The sequence below is a fragment of the Scyliorhinus torazame genome, chromosome 7 (genome assembly GCF_047496885.1).
Source record: "Scyliorhinus torazame isolate Kashiwa2021f chromosome 7, sScyTor2.1, whole genome shotgun sequence".
Classification (NCBI taxonomy): domain Eukaryota; kingdom Metazoa; phylum Chordata; class Chondrichthyes; order Carcharhiniformes; family Scyliorhinidae; genus Scyliorhinus; species Scyliorhinus torazame.
The window spans coordinates 46,877,869-46,903,823 of NC_092713.1; positions in this window are offsets into that span (position 1 = coordinate 46,877,869).

Below are 25,955 nucleotides of genomic sequence, written 5' to 3' on the forward strand. Positions count from 1 at the left end.
TGTTTAAGAAGGGTAGCAAGGATAATCCCGGGAACTACAGGCCGGTGAGCCTTACTTCAGTGGTAGGGAAATTACTGGAGAGAATTCTTCGAGACAGGATCTACTCCCATTTGGAAGCAAATGGACGTATTAGTGAGAGGCAGCACGGTTTTGTGAAGGGGAGGTCGTGTCTCACTAACTTGATAAGAGTTTTTCGAGGAGGTCACTAAGATGATTGATGCAGGTAGGGCAGTGGATGTTGTCTATATGGACTTCAGTAAGGCCTTTGACAAGGTCCCTCATGGTAGACTAGTACAAAAGGTGAAGTCACACGGGATCAGGGGTGAGTTGGCAAGGTGGATACAGAACTGGCTAGGCCATAGAAGGCAGAGAGTAGCAATGGAGGGATGCTTTTCTAATTGGAGGGCTGTGACCAGTGGTGTTCCACAGGGATCAGTGCTGGGACCTTTGCTCTTTGTAGTATATATAAATGATTTGGAGGAAAATGTAACTGGTCTGATTCGTAAGTTTGCAGACGACACAAAGGTTGGTGGAATTGCGGATAGCGATGAGGACTGTCGGAGGATACAGCAGGATTTAGATTGTCTGGAGACTTGGGCGGAGAGATGGCAGATGGAGTTTAATCCGGACAAATGTGAGGTAATGCATTTTGGAAGGTCTAATGCAGGGAGGGAATATACAGTGAATGGTAGAACCCTCAAGAGTATTGAAAGTCAAAGAGATCTAGGAGTACAGGTCCACAGGTCATTGAAAGGGGCAACACAGGTGGAGAAGGTAGTCAAGAAGGCATACGGCATGCTTGCCTTCATTGGCCGGGGCATTGAGTATAAGAATTGGCAAGTCATGTTGCAGCTGTATAGAACCTTAGTTAGGCCACACTTGGAGTATAGTGTTCAATTCTGGTCGCCACACTACCAGAAGGATGTGGAGGCTTTAGAGAGGGTGTGCAGAAGAGATTTACCAGAATGTTGCCTGGTATGGAGGGCATTAGCTATGAGGAGCGATTGAATAATCTCGGTTTGTTCTCACTGGAACGAAGGAGGTTGAGGGGAGACCTGATAGAGGTATACAAAATTATGAGGGGCATAGACAGAGTGGATAGTCAGAGGCTTTTCCCCAGGGTAGAGGGGTCAATTACTAGAGGGCATAGGTTTAAGGTGAGAGGGGCAAGGTTTAGAGTAGATGTACGAGGCAAGTTTTTTACGCAGAGGGTAGTGGGTGCCTGGAACTCGCTACCGGAGGAGGTAGTGGAAGCAGGGACGATAGGGACATTTAAGGGGCATCTGGACAAATATATGAATAGGATGGGGTTAGAAGGATACGGAACCAGGAAGTGTAGAAGATTGTAGTTTAGTCGGGCAGCATGGTCGGCACGGGCTTGGAGGGCCGAAGGGCCTGTTCCTGTGCTGTACATTTCTTTGTTCTTTGTTTGTTCTTTGGGTGTTGAACAACTCAGCAGCATAGTGATAAAGGGATGCTAAAAATACAAATACAATACAGGCTCAATAGTACAACTCTGAGGGGAGTTTAGGAGCAGAGCGACCTTGGGGTTCAAGTGCATAATTTCTGAAGGTGGCCAAGCAAGTTGAAAGTTACGAAGAAGGCTTATAGGATCCTTGGGTTTTTCGAGACAGAGAATGAAAACATGAAAGTGGGTTTGGAAATGGTAGACTGCTTTGCATCTGCCAGCTCCACCCAGCCAGAGCAGTCTCTCCCCAGTTCTGCCAGCTCCAGTTCCAGCCGATGCTCCTCCTGGTTCCGCCTGCCCCTACAATCCCCCCCTCGCTCTATCTACCCCCCCCCCCGCCCGACCCTGCCTGCTCCTGCAATCCCCCCTCCCTCTGTCTGCTCCTGCTCCCCCTGCCTGCCCGCCCCACCTCTCCCTGTCCCTACACGCCCCCACCCCTCTGCCTGCCCCTACACTCCCCACACCCCTCTGCCTGCCCATCAACCCCCCTCCCTCCACCCCTCACCCCCCCCTCCGCCCCTCACACCCCCCTCCGCCCCTGACACCCCCCTCCGCCCCACACCCCCCGTCCCTCCCCCCACTGTCCCTCACCCCCCCGCAACTCACTCCCCCCTCCCTCCGCCCCTCACACCGCCCCTCCGCATCTCACACCCTCCACCCGTCACACACCCCTCCGCCCCCGCCCTCACCCCCCCGCTCCTGCCCTCACCCCCCCGCCCCTGCCCTCACCCCCCCGCCCCTGCCCTCACCCCCCCGCTCCTGCCCTCACCCCCCCACCCCGCTCCTGCCCTCACCCCCCCCACCCCGCCCTCACCCCCCCACCCGCCCTCACCCTCCCACCCCGTGCCCGCCCTCACCCCGCGCCCGCCCTCACCCCCCCAACCCGCGCCCGCCCTCACCTCCCCACCCCGTGCCCGCCCTCACCCCCCCACCCCGCGCCCGCCCTCACCCCCCACCCCTGCCCTCACCCCCCCACCCCTGCCCTCACCCCGCCCGTGCCCTCACCCCACCACTGCCCTCACCCCCCCACCCCGCTCCTGCCCTCACCCCGCTCCTGCCCTCACCCCCCCACCCCGCTCCTGCCCTCACCCCGCTCCTGCCCTCACCCCCCACCCCGCTCCTGCCCTCACCCCCCACCCCGCTCCTGCCCTCACCCCGCTCCTGCCCTCACCCCCCCACCCCGCTCCTGCCCTCACCCCCCCACCCCGCTCCTGCCCTCACCCCCCCACCCCGCTCCTGCCCTCACCCCCCCACCCCTGCCCTCACCCCCCCACCCCACTCCTGCCCTCACCCCGCTCCTGCCCTCACCCCCCCCGCTCCTGCCCTCACCCCCCCCGCTCCTGCCCTCTCACCCCCCGCTCCTGCCCTCTCACCCCCCGCTCCTGCCCTCACCCCCCCACCCCGCTCCTGCCCTCACCCCCCCACCCCGCTCCTGTCCTCACCCCCCCACCCCGCTCCTGCCCTCACCCCCACCCCGCTCCTGCCCTCACCCCCCCACCCCGCTCCTGCCCTCACCCCCCCACCCCGCTCCTGCCCTCACCCCCCCACCCCGCTCCTGCCCTCACCCCCCACCCCGCTCCTGCCCTCACCCCCCACCCCGCTCCTGCCCTCACCCCCCCACCCCGCTCCTGCCCTCACCCCCCCACCCCGCTCCAGCCCTCACCCCCCCACCCCGCTCCTGCCCTCACCCCTCACCCCGCTCCTGCCCTCACCCCCCCACCCCGCTCCTGCCCTCACCCCGCTCCTGCCCTCACCCCCCCACCCCGCTCCTGCCCTCACCCCCCCACCCCGCTCCTGTCCTCACCCCCCCACCCCGCTCCTGTCCTCACCCCCCCACCCCGCTCCTGCCCTCACCCCCCCACCCAGCTCCTGCCCTCACCCCCCCACCCCGCTCCTGCCCTCACCCTCCCACCCCGCTCCTGCCCTCACCCCCCCACCCCGCTCCTGCCCTCACCCCCCCACCCCGCTCCTGCCCACACCCCCACCCCGCTCCTGCCCTCACCCCGCTCCTGCCCTCACCCTGCTCCTGCCCTCACCCCCCCACCCCGCTCCTGCCCTCACCCCCCCCACCCCGCTCCTGCCCTCACCCCACCACCCCTGCCCTCACCCCCCCACTCCTGCCCTCACCCCCCCACCCCGCTCCTGCCCTCACCCCCCCCCGCTCCTGCCCTCACCCCCCCGCTCCTGCCCTCACCCCCCCCGCTCCTGCCCTCTCACCCCCCGCTCCTGCCCTCACCCCCCCCACCCCGCTCCTGCCCTCACCCCCCCACCCCGCTCCTGCCCTCACCCCCCCACCCCGCTCCTGCCCTCACCCCCCCACCCCGCTCCTGCCCTCACCCCCACCCCGCTCCTGCCCTCACCCCCCCACCCCGCTCCTGCCCTCACCCCCCCACCCCGCTCCTGCCCTCACCCCCCCTGCCCTCACCCCCTCCTGCCCTCACCCCCCCCTGCCCTCACCCCCCCACCCCGCTCCTGCCCTCACCCCCCCACCCCGCTCCTGCCCTCACCCCCCCCACCCCGCTCCTGCCCTCACCCCCCCCCACCCCACTCCTGCCCTCACCCCCCCACCCCGCTCCTGCCCTCACCCCCCCACCCCGCTCCTGCCCTCACCCCCCCCACCCCGCTCCTGCCCTCACCCCCCCACCCCGCTCCTGCCCTCACCCCCCACCCCGCTCCTGCCCTCACCCCCCCACCCCGCTCCTGCCCTCACCCCCCCCACCCCGCTCCTGCCCTCACCCCCCCACCCCGCTCCTGCCCTCACCCCCCCACCCCGCTCCTGCCCTCACCCCCCCACCCCGCTCCTGCCCTCACCCCCCCACCTGCCCTCACCCCCCACCTGCCCTCACCCCCCACCTGCCCTCACCCCCCCACCCCGCTCCTGCCCTCACCCCCCCACCCCGCTCCTGCCCTCACCCCCCCACCACGCTCCTGCCCTCACCCCCCCACCCCTCCTGCCCTCACCCCCCCACCCCACCCCGCTCCTGCCCTCACCCCCCCACCCCGCTCCTGCCCTCACCCCCCCACCCCGCTCCTGCCCTCACCCCCCACCCCGCTCCTGCCCTCACCCCCACCCCGCTCCTGCCCTCACCCCGCTCCTGTCCTCACCCCCCACCCCGCTCCTGTCCTCACCCCCCCACCCCGCTCCTGCCCTCACCCCCCCACCCCGCTCCTGCCCTCACCCCCCCACCCCGCTCCTGCCCTCACCCCCACCCCGCTCCTGCCCTCACCCCGCTCCTGCCCTCACCCCCCCACCCCGCTCCTGCCCTCACCCCCCACCCCGCTCCTGCCCTCACCCCGCTCCTGTCCTCACCCCCCCACCCCGCTCCTGTCCTCACCCCCCCACCCCGCTCCTGCCCTCACCCCCCCCACCCCGCTCCTGCCCTCACCCCCCCACCCCTGCCCTCACCCCCCCACCCCGCTCCTGCCCTCACCCCCCACCCCGCTCTTGCCCTCACCCCCCCCACCCCGCTCCTGCCCTCACCCCCCCCACCCCGCTCCTGCCCTCACCCCCCCACCCCGCTCCTGCCCTCACCCCCCCCACCACGCTCCTGCCCTCACCCCCCCCTGCCCTCACCCCCCCACCCCGCTCCTGCCCTCACCCCCCCACCCCGCTCCTGCCCTCACCCCCCCACCCCGCTCCTGCCCTCACCCCCCCACCCCGCTCCTGCCCTCACCCCCCCCACCCCGCTCCTGCCCTCACCCCCCCCACCCCGCTCCTGCCCTCACCCCGCTCCTGCCCTCACCCCCCCACCCCGCTCCTGCCCTCACCCCCCCTGCCCTCACCCCCCCACCCCGCTCCTGCCCTCACCCCCCCCACCCCGCTCCTGCCCTCACCCCCCCACCCCGCTCCTGCCCTCACCCCCCCACCCCGCTCCTGCCCTCACCCCCCACCCCGCTCTTGCTCTCACCCCCCCCCACCCCGCTCCTGCCCTCACCCCCCCCACCCCGCTCCTGCCCTCACCCCCCCCACCCCGCTCCTGCCTTCACCCCCCCTGCCCTCACCCCCCCACCCCGCTCCTGCCCTCACCCCCCCCCACCCCGCTCCTGCCCTCACCCCCCCTGCCCTCACCCCCCCCACCCCGCTCCTGCCCTCACCCCCCCCACCCCGCTCCTGCCCTCACCCCCCCACCCCGCTCCTGCCCTCACCCCCCCCACCCCTGCCCTCACCCCCCCCACCCCGCTCCTGCCCTCACCCCCCCACCCCGCTCCTGCCCTCACCCCCACCCCGCTCCTGCCCTCACCCCCCCACCCCGCTCCTGCCCTCACCCCCCCACCCCGCTCCTGCCCTCACCCCCCCACCCCGCTCCTGCCCTCACCCCCCACCCCGCTCCTGCCCTCACCCCCCACCCCGCTCCTGCCCTCACCCCCCCACCCCGCTCCTGCCCTCACCCCCCCACCCCGCTCCTGCCCTCACCCCCCACCCCGCTCCTGTCCTCACCCCCCACCCCGCTCCTGTCCTCACCCCCCCACCCCGCTCCTGCCCTCACCCCCCCACCCCGCTCCTGCCCTCACCCTCCCACCCCGCTCCTGCCCTCACCCCCCCACCCCGCTCCTGCCCTCACCCCCCCACCCCGCTCCTGCCCTCACCCCGCTTCTGCCCTCACCCCGCTCCTGCCCTCACCCCGCTCCTGCCCTCACCCCCCCACCCCGCTCCTGCCCTCACCCCCCCACCCCGCTCCTGCCCTCACCCCACCACCCCTGCCCTCACCCCCACACTCCCGCACTCACGCCCCCACCCCGCTCCTGCCCTCACCCCCCCCGCTCCTGCCCTCCCCCCCCCGCTCCTGCCCTCACACCCCCCGCTCCTGCCCTCTCACCCCCCCGCTCCTGCCCTCACCCCGCTCCTGCCCTCACCCCCCCCACCCCGCTCCTGCCCTCACCCCCCCACCCCGCTCCTGCCCTCACCCCCCCACCCCGCTCCTGCCCTCACCCCCACCCCGCTCCTGCCCTCACCCCCCCACCCCGCTCCTGCCCTCACCCCCCCACCCCGCTCCTGCCCTCACCCCCCCCACCCCGCTCCTGCCCTCACCCCCCCACCCCGCTCCTGCCCTCACCCCCTCCTGCCCTCACCCCCCCACCCCGCTCCTGCCCTCACCCCCCCCACCCCGCTCCTGCCCTCACCCCCCCACCCCGCTCCTGCCCTCACCCCCCCCCACCCCGCTCCTGCCCTCACCCCCCCACCCCGCTCCTGCCCTCACCCCCCCACCACGCTCCTGCCCTCACCCCCCCTGCCCTCACCCCCCCACCCCGCTCCTGCCCTCACCCCCCCACCCCGCTCCTGCCCTCACCCCCCCACCCCGCTCCTGCCCTCACCCCCCCACACCGCTCCTGCCCTCACCCCCCCACCCCGCTCTTGCCCTCACCCCCCCCACCCCGCTCCTGCCCTCACCCCCCCACCCCGCTCCTGCCCTCACCCCCCCACCCCGCTCCTGCCCTCACCCCCCCACCCCGCTCCTGCCCTCACCCCCCCTGCCCTCACCCCCCCACCCCGCTCCTGCCCTCACCCCCCCCACCCCGCTCCTGCCCTCACCCCCCCTGCCCTCACCCCCCCCACCCCGCTCCTGCCCTCACCCCCCCACCCCGCTCCTGCCCTCACCCCCCCACCCCGCTCCTGCCCTCACCCCCCCACCCCTGCCCTCACCCCCCCCACCCCGCTCCTGCCCTCACCCCCCCACTCCGCTCCTGCCCTCACCCCCACCCCGCTCCTGCCCTCACCCCCCCACCCCGCTCCTGCCCTCACCCCCCCACCCCGCTCCTGCCCTCACCCCCCCACCCCGCTCCTGCCCTCACCCCCCACCCCGCTCCTGCCCTCACCCCCCCACCCCGCTCCTGCCCTCACCCCCCCACGCCGCTCCTGCCCTCACCCCCCACCCCGCTCATGCCCTCACCCCCCCACCCCGCTCCTGCCCTCACCCCCCCACCCCGCTCCTGCCCTCACCCCCCCACCCCGCTCCTGCCCTCACCCCCCCACCCCGCTCCTGCCCTCACCCCCCCACCCCGCTCCTGTCCTCACCCCCCCACCCCGCTCCTGTCCTCACCCCCCCACCCCGCTCCTGCCCTCACCCCCCCACCCCGCTCCTGCCCTCACCCCCCCACCCCGCTCCTGCCCTCACCCCCCCACCCCGCTCCTGCCCTCACCCTCTCACCCCGCTCCTGCCCTCACCCCCCCACCCCGCTCCTGCCCTCACCCCCCCACCCCGCTCCTGCCCTCACCCCGCTTCTGCCCTCACCCCGCTCCTGCCCTCACCCCGCTCCTGCCCTCACCCCCCCACCCCGCTACTGCCCTCACCCCCCCACCCCGCTCCTGCCCTCACCCCACCACCCCTGCCCTCACCCCCACACTCCTGCACTCACGCCCCCAACCCGCTCCTGCCCTCATCCCCCCCGCTCCTGCCCTCACCCCCCCGCTCCTGCCCTCACCCCCCCCGCTCCTGCCCTCTCACCCCCCGCTCCTGCCCTCACCCCGCTCCTGCCCTCACCCCCCCCACCCCGCTCCTGCCCTCACCCCCCCACCCCGCTCCTGCCCTCACCCCCCCACCCCGCTCCTGCCCTCACCCCCACCCCGCTCCTGCCCTCACCCCCCCACCCCGCTCCTGCCCTCACCCCCCCACCCCGCTCCTGCCCTCACCACCCCACCCCGCTCCTGCCCTCACCCCCCCCACCCCGCTCCTGCCCTCACCCCCCCTGCCCTCACCCCCTCCTGCCCTCACCCCCCCTGCCCTCACCCCCCCACCCCGCTCCTGCCCTCACCCCCCCACCCCGCTCCTGCCCTCACCCCCCCACCCCGCTCCTGCCCTCACCCCCCACCCCGCTCCTGCCCTCACCCCCCACACCGCTCCTGCCCTCACCCCCCCACCCCGCTCCTGCCCTCACCCCCCCACCCCGCTCCTGCCCTCACCCCCCCACCCCGCTCCTGCCCTCACCCCCCCACCCCGCTCCTGCCCTCACCCCCCACCCCGTTCCAGCCCTCACCCCCCCACCCCGCTCCTGCCCTCACCCCCCCACCCCGCTCCTGCCCTCACCCCCCCACCCCGCTCCTGCCCTCACCCCCCCACCCCCCTCCTGCCCTCACCCCCCACCTGCCCTCACCCCCCCACCCCGCTCCTGCCCTCACCCCCCCACCCCGCTCCTGCCCTCACCCCCCCACCACGCTCCTGCCCTCACCCCCCCACCCCTCCTGCCCTCACCCCCCCCACCCCACCCCGCTCCTGCCCTCACCCCCCCACCCCGCTCCTGCCCTCACCCCCCCACCCCGCTCCTGCCCTCACGCCCCACCCCGCTCCTGCCCTCACCCCCCACCCCGCTCCTGCCCTCACCCCGCTCCTGTCCTCACCCCCCCCACCCCGCTCCTGCCCTCACCCCCCCACCCCGCTCCTGCCCTCACCCCCACCCCGCTCCTGCCCTCACCCCGCTCCTGCCCTCACCCCCCCACCCCGCTCCTGCCCTCACCCCCCACCCCGCTCCTGCCCTCACCCCGCTCCTGTCCTCACCCCCCCACCCCGCTCCTGTCCTCACCCCCCCACCCCGCTCCTGCCCTCACCCCCCCACCCCGCTCCTGCCCTCACCCCCCCACCCCGCTCCTGCCCTCACCCCCCCACCCCGCTCCTGCCCTCACCCCCCCACCCCCGCTCTTGCCCTCACCCACCCCACCCCGCTCCTGCCCTCACCCCCCCCCCACCCCGCTCCTGCCCTCACCCCCCCACCCCGCTCCTGCCCTCACCCCCCCCACCCCGCTCCTGCCCTCACCCCCCCCACCCCGCTCCTGCCCTCACCCCCCCACCCCGCTCCTGCCCTAACCCCCCCCACCCCGCTCCTGCCCTCACCCCCCCCACCCCGCTCCTGCCCTCACCCCCCCACCCCGCTCCTGCCCTCACCCCCCCACCCCGCTCTTGCCCTCACCCCCCCCACCCCGCTCCTGCCCTCACCCCCCCACCCCGCTCCTGCCCTCACCCCCCCCACCCCGCTCCTGCCCTCACCCCCCCCACCCCGCTCCTGCCCTCACCCCCCCCACCCCGCTCCTGCCCTCACCCCCCCTGCCCTCACCCCCCCACCCCGCTCCTGCCCTCACCCCCCCCACCCCGCTCCTGCCCTCACCCCCCCTGCCCTCACCCCCCCCACCCCGCTCCTGCCCTCACCCCCCCACCCCGCTCCTGCCCTCACCCCCCCACCCCGCTCCTGCCCTCACCCCCCCCACCCCTGCCCTCACCCCCCCCCGCTCCTGCCCTCACCCCCCCCACCCCGCTCCTGCCCTCACCCCCCCACCCCGCTCCTGCCCTCACCCCCCCACCCCGCTCCTGCCCTCACCCCCCCACCCCGCTCCTGCCCTCACCCCCCCCACCCCGCTCCTGCCCTCACCCCCCCCACCCCGCTCCTGCCCTCACCCCCCCCACCCCTGCCCTCACCCCCCCCCGCCCTCACCCCCCCCACCCCGCTCCTGCCCTCACCCCCCCCTGCCCTCACCACCCCGCTCCTGCCCTCACCCCCCTGCCCTCACCCCGCTCCTGCCCTCACCCCCCCCCACCCCGCTCCTGCCCTCACCCCCTCACCCCGCTCCTGCCCTCACCCCCCCCACCCCGCTCCTGCCCTCACCCCCCCACCCCGCTCCTGCCCTCACCCCCCCCACCCCGCTCCTGCCCTCACCCCCCCACCCCGCTCCTGCCCTCACCCCCTCACCCCGCTCCTGCCCTCACCCCCCCCCGCTCCTGCCCTCACCCCGCTCCTGCCCTCACCCCCCCACCCCGCTCCTGCCCTCACCCCCCCACCCCGCTCCTGCCCTCACCCCCCCACCCCGCTCCTGCCCTCACCCCCCCACCCCGCTCCTGCCCTCACCCCCCCCACCCCGCTCCTGCCCTCACCCCCCCCACCCCGCTCCTGCCCTCACCCCCCCCACCCCGCTCCTGCCCTCACCCCCCCACCCCGCTCCTGCCCTCACCCCCCCACCCCGCTCCTGCCCTCACCCCCCCCACCCCGCTCCTGCCCTCACCCCCCCCACCCCGCTCCTGCCCTCACCCCCTCACCCCGCTCCTGCCCTCACCCCCCCACCCCGCTCCTGCCCTCACCCCCCTGCCCTCACCCCCCCACCCCGCTCCTGCCCTCACCCCCCCACCCCGCTCCTGCCCTCACCCCCCCCACCCCGCTCCTGCCCTCACCCCCCCACCCCGCTCCTGCCCTCACCCCCCCCACCCCTGCCCTCACCCCCCCCACCCCGCTCCTGCCCTCACCCCCCCACCCCGCTCCTGCCCTCACCCCCACCCCGCTCCTGCCCTCACCCCCCCCACCCCGCTCCTGCCCTCACCCCCCCACCCCGCTCCTGCCCTCACCCCCCCACCCCGCTCCTGCCCTCACCCCCCCACCCCGCTCCTGCCCTCACCCCCCCACCCCGCTCCTGCCCTCACCCCCCACCCCGCTCCTGCCCTCACCCCCCCACCCCGCTCCTGCCCTCACCCCCCCACCCCGCTCCTGCCCTCACCCCCCCCACCCCGCTCCTGCCCTCACCCCCCCACCCCGCTCCTGCCCTCACCCCCCCACCCCGCTCCTGTCCTCACCCCCCCACCCCGCTCCTGTCCTCACCCCCCCACCCCGCTCCTGCCCTCACCCCCCCACCCCTGCCCTCACCCCGCTCCTGCCCTCACCCTCCCACCCCGCTCCTGCCCTCACCCCCCCACCCCGCTCCTGCCCTCACCCCGCTCCTGCCCTCACCCCGCTCCTGCCCTCACCCCGCTCCTGCCCTCACCCCCCCCACCCCGCTCCTGCCCTCACCCCCTCACCCCACCACCCCTGCCCTCACCCCCACACTCCTGCACTCACGCCCCCACCCCGCTCCTGCCCTCACCCCCCCCGCTCCTGCCCTCACCCCCCCGCTCCTGCCCTCACCCCCCCCGCTCCTGCCCTCTCACCCCCCGCTCCTGCCCTCACCCCGCTCCTGCCCTCACCCCCCCCACCCCGCTCCTGCCCTCACCCCCCACCCCGCTCCTGCCCTCACCCCCCCACCCCGCTCCTGCCCTCACCCCCACCCCGCTCCTGCCCTCACCCCCCCACCCCGCTCCTGCCCTCACCCCCCCACCCCGCTCCTGCCCTCACCCCCCCCACCCCGCTCCTGCCCTCACCCCCCCTGCCCTCACCCCCTCCTGCCCTCACCCCCCCTGCCCTCACCCCCCACCCCGCTCCTGCCCTCACCCCCCCACCCCGCTCCTGCCCTCACCCCCCCACCCCGCTCCTGCCCTCACCCCCCACCCCGCTCCTGCCCTCACCCCCCACCCCGCTCCTGCCCTCACCCCCCCACCCCGCTCCTGCCCTCACCCCCCCACCCCGCTCCTGCCCTCACACCCCCACCCCGCTCCTGCCCTCACCCCCCCACCCCGCTCCTGCCCTCACCCCCCACCCCGCTCCTGCCCTCACCCCCCCACCCCGCTCCTGCCCTCACCCCGCTCCTGCCCTCACCCCCCCACCCCGCTCCTGCCCTCACCCCCCCACCCCGCTCCTGCCCTCACCCCCCCCACCCCGCTCCTGCCCTCACCCCCCCACCTGCCCTCACCCCCCCACCCCGCTCCTGCCCTCACCCCCCCACCCCGCTCCTGCCCTCACCCCCCCACCACGCTCCTGCCCTCACCCCCCCACCCCTCCTGCCCTCACCCCCCCACCCCACCCCGCTCCTGCCCTCACCCCCCCACCCCGCTCCTGCCCTCACCCCCCCACCCCGCTCCTGCCCTCACCCCCCACCCCGCTCCTGCCCTCACCCCCCACCCCGCTCCTGCCCTCACCCCGCTCCTGTCCTCACCCCCCCACCCCGCTCCTGTCCTCACCCCCCCACCCCGCTCCTGCCCTCACCCCCCCACCCCGCTCCTGCCCTCACCCCCCCACCCCGCTCCTGCCCTCACCCCCACCCCGCTCCTGCCCTCACCCCGCTCCTGCCCTCACCCCCCCACCCCGCTCCTGCCCTCACCCCCCACCCCGCTCCTGCCCTCACCCCGCTCCTGTCCTCACCCCCCCACCCCGCTCCTGTCCTCACCCCCCACCCCGCTCCTGCCCTCACCCCCCCCACCCCGCTCCTGCCCTCACCCCCCCACCCCGCTCCTGCCCTCACCCCCCCACCCCGCTCCTGCCCTCACCCCCCCACCCCGCTCCTGCCCTCACCCCCCCACCCCGCTCTTGCCCTCACCCCCCCCACCCCGCTCCTGCCCTCACCCCCCCCACCCCGCTCCTGCCCTCACCCCCCCACCCCTGCCCTCACCCCCCCCACCCCGCTCCTGCCCTCACCCCCCCCTGCCCTCACCCCCCCACCCCGCTCCTGCCCTCACCCCCCCACCCCGCTCCTGCCCTCACCCCCCCACCCCGCTCCTGCCCTCACCCCCCCACCCCGCTCCTGCCCTCACCCCCCCCACCCCGCTCCTGCCCTCACCCCCCCCCACCCCGCTCCTGCCCTCACCCCCCCCACCCCGCTCCTGCCCTCACCCCCCCACCCCGCTCCTGCCCTCACCCCCCCACCCCGCTCCTGCCCTAACCCCCCCCACCCCGCTCCTGCCCTCACCCCCCCACCCCGCTCCTGCCCTCACCCCCCCACCCCGCTCCTGCCCTCACCCCCCCCACCCCGCTCCTGCCCTCACCCCCCCACCCCGCTCCTGCCCTCACCCCCCCACCCCGCTCCTGCCCTCACCCCCCCCACCCCGCTCCTGCCCTCACCCCCCCACCCCGCTCCTGCCCTCACCCCCCCTGCCCTCACCCCCCCACCCCGCTCCTGCCCTCACCCCCCCCACCCCGCTCCTGCCCTCACCCCCCCTGCCCTCACCCCCCCCACCCCGCTCCTGCCCTCACCCCCCCACCCCGCTCCTGCCCTCACCCCCCCCACCCCTGCCCTCACCCCCCCCACCCCGCTCCTGCCCTCACCCCCCCACCCCGCTCCTGCCCTCACCCCCCCACCCCGCTCCTGCCCTCACCCCCCCACCCCGCTCCTGCCCTCACCCCCCCACCCCGCTCCTGCCCTCACCCCCCCACCCCGCTCCTGCCCTCACCCCCCCACCCCGCTCCTGCCCTCACCCCCCCACCCCGCTCCTGCCCTCACCCCCCCACCCCGCTCCTGCCCTCACCCCCCCCACCCCGCTCCTGCCCTCACCCCCCCCTGCCCTCACCCCCCCCACCCCGCTCCTGCCCTCACCCCCCCTGCCCTCACCACCCCGCTCCTGCCCTCACCCCCCTGCCCTCACCCCGCTCCTGCCCTCACCCCCCCTGCCCTCACCACCCCGCTCCTGCCCTCACCCCGCTCCTGCCCTCACCCCCCCCACCCCGCTCCTGCCCTCACCCCCTCACCCCGCTCCTGCCCTCACCCCCCCCACCCCGCTCCTGCCCTCACCCCCCCACCCCGCTCCTGCCCTCAACCCCCCACCCCGCTCCTGCCCTCACCCCCCCCACCCCGCTCCTGCCCTCACCCCCCCCCGCTCTTGCCCTCACCCCCTCACCCCGCTCCTGCCCTCACCCCCCCCACCCCGCTCCTGCCCTCACCCCCCCCACCCCGCTCCTGCCCTCACCCCCCCCACCCCGCTCCTGCCCTCACCCCCCCTGCCCTCACCACCCCGCTCCAGCCCTCACCCCCCTGCCCTCACCCCGCTCCTGCCCTCACCCCCCCCACCCCGCTCCTGCCCTCACCCCCTCACCCCGCTCCTGCCCTCACCCCCCCCACCCCGCTCCTGCCCTCACCCCCCCCACCCCGCTCCTGCCCTCACCCCCCCACCCCGCTCCTGCCCTCACCCCCCCACCCCGCTCCTGCCCTCACCCCCCCCACCCCGCTCCTGCCCTCACCCCCCCCACCCCGCTCCTGCCCTCACCCCCCCCACCCCGCTCCTGCCCTCACCCCCCCACCCCGCTCCTGCCCTCACCCCCCCCACCCCGCTCCTGCCCTCACCCCCCCACCCCGCTCCTGCCCTCACCCCCCCCACCCCGCTCCTGCCCTCACCCCCCCTGCCCTCACCCCCCCCACCCCGCTCCTGCCCTCACCCCCCCCACCCCGCTCCTGCCCTCACCCCCCCACCCCTGCCCTCACCCCCCCCACCCCTGCCCTCACCCCCCCCACCCCGCTCCTGCCCTCACCCCCCCACCCCGCTCCTGCCCTCACCCCCCCACCCCGCTCCTGCCCTCACCCCCCCCACCCCGCTCCTGCCCTCACCCCCCCCACCCCTGCCCTCACCCCCCCCTGCCCTCACCCCCCCCACCCCGCTCCTGCCCTCACCCCCCCTGCCCTCACCACCCCGCTCCTGCCCTCACCCCCCTGCCCTCACCCCGCTCCTGCCCTCACCCCCCCCACCCCGCTCCTGCCCTCACCCCCTCACCCCGCTCCTGCCCTCACCCCGCTCCTGCCCTCACCCCCCCCACCCCGCTCCTGCCCTCACCCCCCACCCCGCTCCTGCCCTCACCCCCCCCACCCCGCTCCTGCCCTCACCCCCCCCACCCCGCTCCTGCCCTCACCCCCCCACCCCGCTCCTGCCCTCACCCCCCCTGCCCTCACCCCCCCACCCCGCTCCTGCCCTCACCCCCCCCACCCCGCTCCTGCCCTCACCCCCTCACCCCGCTCCTGCCCTCACCCCCCCCCGCTCTTGCCCTCACCCCCTCACCCCGCTCCTGCCCTCACCCCCCCACCCCGCTCCTGCCCTCACCCCCCCACCCCGCTCCTGCCCTCACCCCCCCCCACCCCGCTCCTGCCCTCACCCCCCCCCACCCCGCTCCTGCCCTCACCCCCCCCACCCCGCTCCTGCCCTCACCCCCCCTGCCCTCACCCCGCTCCTGCCCTCACCCCCCTGCCCTCACCCCGCTCCTGCCCTCACCCCCCCCACCCCGCTCCTGCCCTCACCCCCTCACCCCGCTCCTGCCCTCACCCCCCCCCACCCCGCTCCTGCCCTCACCCCCTCACCCCGCTCCTGCCCTCACCCCCTCACCCCGCTCCTGCCCTCACCCCCCCCACCCCGCTCCTGCCCTCACCCCCCCCACCCCGCTCCTGCCCTCACCCCCCCCACCCCGCTCCTGCCCTCACCCCCCCACCCCGCTCCTGCCCTCACCCCCCCCACCCCGCTCCTGCCCTCACCCCCCTGCCCTCACCCCCCCACCCCGCTCCTGCCCTCACCCCCCCACCCCGCTCCTGCCCTCACCCCCCCCACCCCGCTCCTGCCCTCACCCCCTCACCCCGCTCCTGCCCTCACCCCCCCCCCGCTCTTGCCCTCACCCCCTCACCCCGCTCCTGCCCTCACCCCCCCACCCCGCTCCTGCCCTCACCCCCCCACCCCGCTCCTGCCCTCACCCCCCCCACCCCGCTCCTGCCCTCACCCCCCCCACCCCGCTCCTGCCCTCACCCCCCCCACCCCGCTCCTGCCCTCACCCCCCTGCCCTCACCCCGCTCCTGCCCTCACCCCCCTGCCCTCACCACCCCGCTCCTGCCCTCACCCCCCCACCCCGCTCCTGCCCTCACCCCCCTGCCCTCACCCCCCTGCCCTCACCCCGCTCCTGCCCTCACCCCCCCACCCCGCTCCTGCCCTCACCCCCCCACCCCGCTCCTGCCCTCACCCCCCCACCCCGCTCCTGCCCTCACCCCCCCCACCCCGCTCCTGCCCTCACCCCCCCACCCCGCTCCTGCCCTCACCCCGCTCCCTCACTCTGCCTGCTACTGCTTCACCCCGACTCTAGCCTCTCCCCAGTCCCACCACCAGCTCCCTCCCTCCGTCACGGCTCTAGCCCCTCCCCCCGTCACGGCGCCTGCCCATCCCCGCCACCAGCCCCGCCCCTCGGGCTGGGATGTGCGGATCCGCACGCCGCCAATGGAAGACGCACTCTGCAAGCCGACTGGCTAAAAGCGACTAGGAGCCGCTTCCGATTGGTGGATAACCCGGTCCCCGCCGCCGTGGATTGGCTGAGACCGATCACCCGCCTCCTGATTGGGTGATGACGGTATGCCGGGTGGACAGATTCCCATTGGCTGCGGGGGAGGCGGGTAGGAGGGGAGGGGAGGTGGCTCAAGAGGGAGGTGGAGGGGGGAGGTTATGGGCGGGGAGGGGGATGAGGGAGGTGGTTATGGGCGGGGAGGGGGATGAGGCAGCTGGAAGGGCGGGGGAGGGACAGAGGGAGGTGATGAAGGGGAGGGGTCGAGCCGATTATTAATACTGGGGAACTGAATTATTGATGAGGGGGGTGGGGTGAGGTGTGTAGTGCTCTAGGACAATGCTGATTGGTCAGCAATGGGAGGGGGGACTTTAATTGGGACAAATTGTCTTTCCAATGGACAACAGTTCTTCGGTGATCGCTCGTTGACAAGTAGGATCGCCCACCTCGGAAACTCTGTGTTACTGGTCATGGGTTCTGTGGATCCTTGTGTGGCTGATGTGCCCGGTTCTCGAGCCAGTCTTTCGACCGCACACTTGGCAGGTGTTTCCGCTGGAGGAGGTGGAATCATCGGTCCTCGGACTCTGATTAGACTGCTTTTCAGACATCCAGTACTGGATCAGCACAATTCTCCAATAACTAAATGTTTGCCCTAAATGCCTAAATTGCTACCAAAGCCCTAAATGGCTTTGACAAAGGGTCATCTGTACTTGAAACATTAGCTCTTTTCTCACCCTACAGATGCTGCCAGACCTGCAACAACATTTTCCAACATTTTTGCTTTCTGGTTCCAGCATCTGCAGTAATTTGTTTTTAACTAAATGGGTGGACCGACTGCAGCCAGAAACCCCATTCCCCGGCCACCGACTCCATCCACTTTCCTCGTCGCAGTCTCCGGCTGATCCTACTTCCAACCACACAACCGTGCCATCACCAAGAACTGCTTTCTGCCTCTGACTTCACCTGTGCCACAACTTGTCTGCTGCTGAAACCCTTGTTCCTACCTTTACATACCAATCAGGAGCATGCCACTCGGCCCTTGGAGCCTGCTGTGCCATTCAATAAGATCTGATTGTTACAACTGCCTACCCCCAATAATCTTTAACCCCCTTGTTAATCAGGAATCGGACTACTTCTGCCTTAAAAAGATATTCAAACACACTGACTTAACCACCTTTTGAGGCATTTCAAAGGCTCACAACCCTCAAAAATGTTTTTTCCTCATCAGTCTTAAATGGCCTCCCCTTATTTTTACACAGTGGCCAGAGGGAACATCTTATCCACCCAGTCAGATCCCCATAGGATCTTGTATGTTTCAATCAAGTTGCCTCTTACTCTTCTAAACTCCAGCAGATAGAATTCTGGCCTCCCTTTCCTCAAAACACCCCACACATTCCAGGTATTACTCTAATAAACTTTCTCTGAACTGCTCCCAATGTATTTACATTTTTCCTTAAATAAGGAGACCAATATTGTCCACAGTCCTCCAGATGCGATCTCATCAATGCCCTGCATAGCTGAAGCATAACCTCCATATTCCTGTATTCAATTCCCCTGGCAATAAACAATAACTTTCTATTAGCTTCTAATTACTTGCTGCACTTGCATACTTACCTTTTGCGATTCATACACTAAGATCCCTCGGCACTGAAGAGCTCTGCAATCTTTCACCATTCAATGTGCTTCTTTTTTATTCTTCCTGCCAAAATGTACAACTTCACATTTTCCCACATTATACTCCATTTGCCAAATCTTCCCCACTCACCTAACCTATATCCTCCATTGTTACCTCAAGACTTGACTGTTACAATGCCCTCCGGGTTGGCCTCCTACATTCTACCCTTTGACAACTGAGCTTATCCAAAACTCAAACAAAAACAGAAAAACTTAGCAGCTCCAGCAGCATCTGTGGAGAGAGAAATTGAGTTAATTCCAAGCCCAATATGGCTCTTCTTCGGACTGGAGAGGTGCATTTTCTGTTTTTATTTCAGATTTCCAGCCTCGGGAGTATTTTGCTTTCATCCAAAACTTTGCTGCCCATGTCTTAATTTGTGCCAAGTCCCGTTCACTCATCACTCTGTGCTTGCTAACCCATATTGGCGCCTGTTCAAGCATTGTCCTTAAAATTCAAACCCTTGTTTCAAATCCCTCCTTGGCCTTGCCAACCTATCTCTTTAATCTCTCCCAGGTTCACAACCCTCCAAGATACTGGGGAAGAAGTGGCAGAATGGATTACTAGTTGGCTTCAAGTCATGTACCAGAGAGAGGGAGTGGCACATGTCGGGTTGGGTGTTCCGATACACAAACGATGGCTGCCACTTTGTCGGCATCCGGCCACACCCCTGACCGGGATATGTGATCCCCCAGAAACTTTAGCTCCGTTTGGCCAAAAGAGCACTTGGCTCGGTTGAGGCGCAGGCCCTGATCTCGTATCCATGCAAAGACACGCTGGAGACGACTGATGTGCTCCTGAGGTGTGGTGGACCAGATGATAACGTCGTCAACATAGACGCGTACCCCTTCGATGCCCTCCATCATCTGTTCCATGATGCAATAGAACACCTCGGATGCCGAGATGATGCCAAACGGCATCCTATTGTAGCAGTATCTGCCAAAGGGAGTGTTGAAAGTGCACAGCTTCCTGCTGGACTGATCCAGTTGAATCTGCCAAAACCCGTTAGAGGCATCAAGCTTGGTGAATATTTTTGCCCGGGCCATTTCGCTCGTGATTTCTCCCCGTTTGGGTATGGGGTAGTGTTCCCTCATGATGTTGTTGTTCAGGTCTTTTGGGTCGATGCAGATCCGGAGCTCGCCGGAGGGCTTTTTTACGCACACCATGGAGCTGACCATTGGCGTTGGCTCCGTGACCCGGGAAAGCACTCCTTGGTCCAGCCGGTCCTGCAGCTGTTGCTTGAGGCGGTCCTTGAGTGGTGCTGGGACTCTACGAGGTGCGTGAATGACCGGGGTGGCGTCCGGTTTGAGCCGTATTCTGTATGTGTAGGGCAATGTGCCCATGCCCTTGGAAACCTCCTGGTTGTGGATGAGGAGTGGAGCTGCGCCCTAAAGTCTGCATCCGGGAAATCGGACGTGCCTTCTGGAGACAGAGTGTGTATCCGCTGAACGAGGTGGAGGATCTTGCACGCCTGTGCGCCTAACAGAGAGTCCTTCGAGGATCCAACTATCTCAAAAGACAGTGTGGCTGTATGTGAATTGTGTGTAACCTCAAGCTGGCAGGACCCCATGGCCGGGATAACGTTTCCGTTATAATCAACCAGCTGACAGTGGGATGGCAGCATCGGTGGTTCAACCTTCAAGGTGTGGAAGGCTGACCATGCAAGGAGATTGGCGGAGGCACCAGTGTCCAAGCGGAATGTGATTGGTGATCGGTTGACCGTTAGGGTGGCACACCATTCATCGCCCGGATCAATGCTGTGCACTGGCATTGGCTGGTGGGTCCGACTTGGGGACATCCGGTTCTTGTTTATTACCGCAACGCGGAAGGGTTCCCGGTCGTCGGTATCCCCGGTCTGCATGTCATCAGGGTATGACTCAGTGTATGGGGGCTGAATGGCCCGCACGTCCCTGCGAGGCTGGCGGAATCGCGGAGAGTTGGCAGGTTGAGCTGCTCGACAGCAGACAGCGTAGTGGCCCATCCTGCCACAGCAGAGGCATTGTCGCGCTTTGGCCGGACATTGCTGCTTTAAGTGTGCAGATCCACAGTTGCCGCACGTCGTGACGTCATGGCGTTCGTTGAGCCACCGCGCATGCGCGGTGCTGTCCTGCGTAGAGCGCGCCTGCGCATCCCATCCCTCTGCGTCGCGTCCCCTCTTTTGGCACGTACAAGCGCGGGAGGCCTCGGAAAGCGCGCAAAATGTCCGCCCTCGTCCGGGCCGCGGGCCGGGAGGAACTCGATCGACTGGACCCGCTCGGCCTTGTAGGACCCCTGCCTTGCCGATTCGGCCGCCTGGATTTGGGAGTACTGGCTGGTCGCGTTTTCGTGGAGGACGCATGTCTCGATGGCGGTAGCTAGGGTAAGGCGCTTTATTTTGAGGAGCTGCTGGCGTAGGGTGTCCGAGGTGACCCCAAAAACTATCTGATCCCGAATCATGGAGTCGGAGGTGGCCTCATAGCCGCAGGACTGCGCGAGGATACGGAGGTGTGTCAAAAAAGATTGAAAAGGTTCATCCTTACCCTGCAGGCGCTGCTGGAAGAGGTACCTCTCGAAGCTCTCATTAACTTCCACGCTGAAGTGTTCCTCAAATTTTAGAAGGACCGTCTTGTATTTTGTCTTGTCCTCGCCTTCCGCGAATGCCAGGGAGTTGTAGATGTGGATGGCGTGTTGCGCCGCCGAGGAGAGGAGGAGGGCGATCTTCCTGGTGTCCGATGCATTCTCCCAGTCTGTGGCTTCTAGGAAGAGTTGGAAGCGCTGTTTAAACAGCTTCCAGTTGACGCCAAGATTTCCAGTGATCCGGAGCGTCTGCGGCGGGCTGGTGGTATCCATGGCGCAGGATGGCGGGTTTCTGAAGAGGTGCAGGTAGGTCTCACAGTCGCTGGCGAGTTTCTAGACCTGGTATCATGTCGTGTTGGGTGTTCCGATACACAAACAAACCAACACGGTTGTAGATGGTACCACTCTGTTTTATTGTTCTGTACAATAATTACTATTAACTTCTGGCTGTGGTTTGTACTTCACCAGCTAACCTGTGGACCCAGCCTTTGCACTATCTTTGTGAGGCACTCAGCACATGGTGTATGTCTGAGTGGCACGCTGTGAGCTCTGTGCTCTGAGCTATTTCCTGGTAGAATGAGCGGGAACTGTGGTGTTCCCTATTTTATAGTGTGTGTGCTCTCACTGGTGATTGGCTGCGATGTTGTGTGTGTGTTGGTTGGTCCAACTACCTGTCCATCAGTGTGTGTGTGATTGCACCATGATATGTTAATATGGATATCATGACAGCAAATTATGGGAAAATGTGTTTCACAAGGATCAGTGCTGAGGCCACTGTAAACATTTGTACCTTGAGATGGAATATATAGGGCACGATCTACCGGCCATGCCGCACCCCAATAGGAGCGTGATGTGGCTGGTAGATCCTGGGTGAAGCATTCTGCAGGCTTCCCGGCAGCCTCGACACCTCACGGGATCTATCCAAGTCCCGTGAGGCGTCGGGATCAGGAACCCGTCCACAATGAGCAGGACCAAGCCACGCTCGAGTAAGTAGGCCTTAAACCTACTTAAGGCCAACTTACCCAGTATCTATCACCTCCCCGGATCTACTGGCCTCCCAGGAAAGCCGCAGCCAGGCACTGTTCCACAACACGAACTGCACCCAGGGGTGGGGGTCTCCAAGACCATCTGAGGCCCCTGACCCTCCCCCTGGACCACAGGCACCTTGGCACTTCCCCGTTGACACCTTGGCACTGCCACCCTGGCAATGACTCCCAATTGCAGGGTAGAATGGGCAAATAAGTTTCAACACATAAATATAAGGTAGTACATTTTGATCGAACAAGAAGGTCACTTATTACTTAAAAGCTGCAAGTCTAAGTGGGGTACAGGAATGAGGTTTTATTGTGAGTACGAATATACCGTTGAATCCTTACAGTGCAGAAAGAGCCCATTCACCCCACAGAATCTGCAGCGACATTCCAAAAGAGCACTCTACCTAAGCCCACCCCCCACCCTATTCCCATAACCCCACGCATTGATCATGGCCAAGCAATCTAACATACACATCTTTGTGAAACCAAGGGGCAATTTAGCATGGCCAGTTCACCTAATCTGCACATTTTTGGACTGTGGGAAGAAACCGGAGCACTAGGAAGAAACCCTCCCAGACAAAGGGAGAACGTGCAAACACTACACAGTCACCCAAGGCCAGAATCGAACCCAGGTCCCTGGAGCAGTGAGGTAGGAGTGCTAACCACTCTGCCACCTTGCCGCCCTGTTACCAATCTTGAAAAGTTAAATAATAAATTATCTTTATTAGTGTCACAAGTAGGCTTACATTACACTGCAATTGTTACTGTGAAATCCTTTGGATCCTCACTGTCTTCAGGTGATGTCCCGGAGGACTGGAAAATAGCCAATGTTGTTCCCTTGTTTAAGAAGGGTAGCAAGGATAATCCAGGGAACTACAGGCCAGTGAGCCTTACGTCAGTGGTAGGGAAATTACTGGAGAGAATTCTTCGAGACAGGATCTACTCGCATTTGGAAGCAAATGGACGTATTAGTGAGAAGCAGCATGATTTTGTGAAGGGGAGGTCGTGTCTCACTAACTTGATAGAGTTTTTCGAAGAGGTCACAAAGATGATTGATGCAGGTAGGGCAGTGGATGTTGTCTATATGGACTTCAATAAGGCCTTTGACAAGGTCCATCATGGTAGACTAGTACAAAAGGTGAAGTCACACGGGATCAGGGATGAGCTGGCAAGGTGGATACAGAACTGGCTAGGTCATAGAAGGCAGAGAGTAGCAATGGAAGGATACTTTTCTAATTGGAGGGCTGTGACCAGTGGTGTTCCACAGGGATCAGTGCTGGGACCTTTGATGTTTGTAGTATATATAAATGATTTGGAGGAAAATGTAACTGGTCTGATTAGTACGTTTGCAGACGACACAAAGATTGGTGGAATTACAGATAGCGATGAGGACTGTCAGAGGATACAGCAGGATTTAGATTATAGAACATAGAAAATACAGCACAGAACAGGCCCTTCGGCCCACGATGTTGTGCCGAACCTTTGTCCTAGATTAATCATAGATTATCATTGAATTTACAGTGCAGAAGGAGGCCATTCGGCCCTTTGAGTCTGCACCAGCTCTTGGAAAGAGCACCCTACCCAAACTCAACACCTCCACCCAACACCAAGGGCAATTTGGACATTAAGGGCAATTTATCATTGGCCAATTCACCTAACCCGCACATCTTTGGACTGTGGGAGGAAACCGGAGCACCCGGAGGAAACCCACGCAGACACGGGGAGGACGTGCAGACTCCGCACAGACAATGACCCAAGCTGGAATCGAACCTGGGACCATGGATCTGTGAAGCAATTGTGCTATCCACAATGCTACCGTGCTGCCCTTAAGAACAAATAAATCTACACTATATCATTTTCCCGTAATCCATGTACCTATCCAACAGCTGCTTGAAGGTCCCTAATGTTTCCGACTCAACTACTTCCACAGGCAGTGCATTCCATGCCCCCACTACTCTCTGGGTAAAGAACCTACCTCTGATATCCCTCCTATATCTTCCACCTTTCACCTTAAATTTATGTCCCCTTGTAATGGTGTGTTCCACCTGGGGAAAAAGTCTCTGACTGTCTATCTATTCCCCTGATCATCTTATAAGTCGCCCCTCATCCTTCTCCGCTCTAATGAGAAAAGGCCTAGCACCCTCAACCTTTCCTCGTAAGACCTACTCTCCATTCCAGGCAACATCCTGGTAAATCTTCTTTGCACCTTTTCCAGAGCTTCCACATCCTTCCTAAAATGAGGCGACCAGAACTGTACACAGTACTCCAAATGTGGCCTTACCAAAGTTTTGTACAGCTGCATCATTACCTCATGGCTCTTAAATTCAATCCCTCTGTTAATGAACGCGAGCACACCATAGGCCTTCTTCACAGCTCTATCCACTTGAGTGGCAACTTTCAAAGATGTATGAACATAGACCCCAAGGTCTCTCTGCTCCTCCACAATGCCAAGAACTCTACCGTTAACCCTGTATTCCGCATTCATATTTGTCCTTCCAAAATGGACAACCTCACACTTTTCAGGGTTAAACTCCATCTGCCACTTCTCAGCCCAGCTCTGCATCCTATCTATGTCTCTTTGCAGCCGACAACAGCCCTCCTTACTATCCACAACTCCACCAATCTTCGTATCATCTGCAAATTTACTGACCCACCCTTCAACTCCCTCATCCAAGTCATTAATGAAAATCACAAACAGCAGAGGACCCAGAACTGATCCCTGCGGTACACCACTGGTAACTGGGATCCAGGCTGAATATTTGCCATCCACCACCACTCTCTGACTTCTATCGGTTAGCCAGTTCGTTATCCAACTGGCCAAATTTCCCACTATCCCATGCCTCCTTACTTTGTGCAGAAGCCTACCATGGGGAACTTTATCAAATGCCTTACTAAAATCCATGTACACTACATCCACTGCTTTACCTTCATCCACATGCTTGGTCACCTCCTCAAAGAATTCAATAAGATTTGTAAGGCAAGACCTACCCCTCACAAATCCGTGCTGACTATCCCTAATCAAGCAGTGTCTTTCCAGATGCTCAGAAATCCTATCCTTCAGTACCCTTTCCATTACTTTGCCTACCACTGAAGTAAGACTAACTGGCCTGTAATTCCCAGGGTTATCCCTAGTTCCTTTTTTGAACAGGGGCACGACATTCGCCACTCTCCAATCCCCTGGTACCACCCCTGTTGACAGTGAGGACGAAAAGATAATTGCCAACGGCTCTGCAATTTCATCTCTTGCTTCCCATAGAATCCTTGGATATATCCCGTCAGGCCCGGGGGACTTGTCTATCCTCAAGTTTTTCAAAATGCCCAACACATCTTCCTTCCTAACAAGTATTTCCTCGAGCTTACCAATCTGTTTCACACTGTCCTCTCCAACAATATCGCCCCTCTCATTTGTAAATACAGAAGAAAAGTACTCATTCAAGACCTCTCCTATCTCTTCAGACTCAATACACAATCTCCCGCTACTGTCCTTGATCGGACCTACCCTTGCTCTAGTCATTCTCATATTTCTCACATATGTGTAAAAGGCCTTGGGGTTTTCCTTGATCCTACCCGCCAAAGATTGTTCATGCCCTCTCTTAGCTCTCCTAATCCCTTTCTTCAGTTCCCTCCTGGCTATCTTGTATCCCTCCAATGCCCTGTCTGAACCTTGTTTCCTCAGCCTTACATAAGTCACCTTTTTCCTCTTAACAAGACATTCAACCTCTCTTGTCAACCATGGTTCCCTCACTCGACCATCTCTTCCCTGCCTGACAGGGACATACATATCAAGGACACGTAGCACCTGTTCCTTGAACAAGTTCCACATTTCACTTGTGTCCTTCCCTGATCGTTTGGAGACTTGGGCGGAGAGATGGCAGATGGAGTTTAATCCGGAGAAATGTGAGGTAATGCATTTTGGAAGGTCTAATGCAGGTAAGGAATATACAGTGAATGGTAGAACCCTCAAGAGTATTGAAAGTCAGAGAGATCTAGGTGTACAGGTCCACAGGTCACTGAAAGGGGCAACACAGGTGGAGAAGGTAGTCAAGAAGGCATACGTCATGCTTGCCTTCACTGGCCGGGGCATTGGGTATAAGAATTGGCAAGTCATGTTGCAGCTGTATAGAACCTTAGTTAGACCACACTTGGAGTATAGTGTTCAATTCTGGTCTCCACACTACCAGAAAGGAGGCTTTAGAGAGGGTGCAGAAGAGATTTACCAGGATGTTGCCTGGTATGGAGGGCATTAGCTATGAGGAGCGGTTGAATAAATTCAGTTTGTTCTCACTGGAAGACGGAGGTTTAGGGGCGACCTGATAGAGGTCTACAAAATTATGAGGGGCATAGACAGAGTGGATAGTCAGAGGCTTTT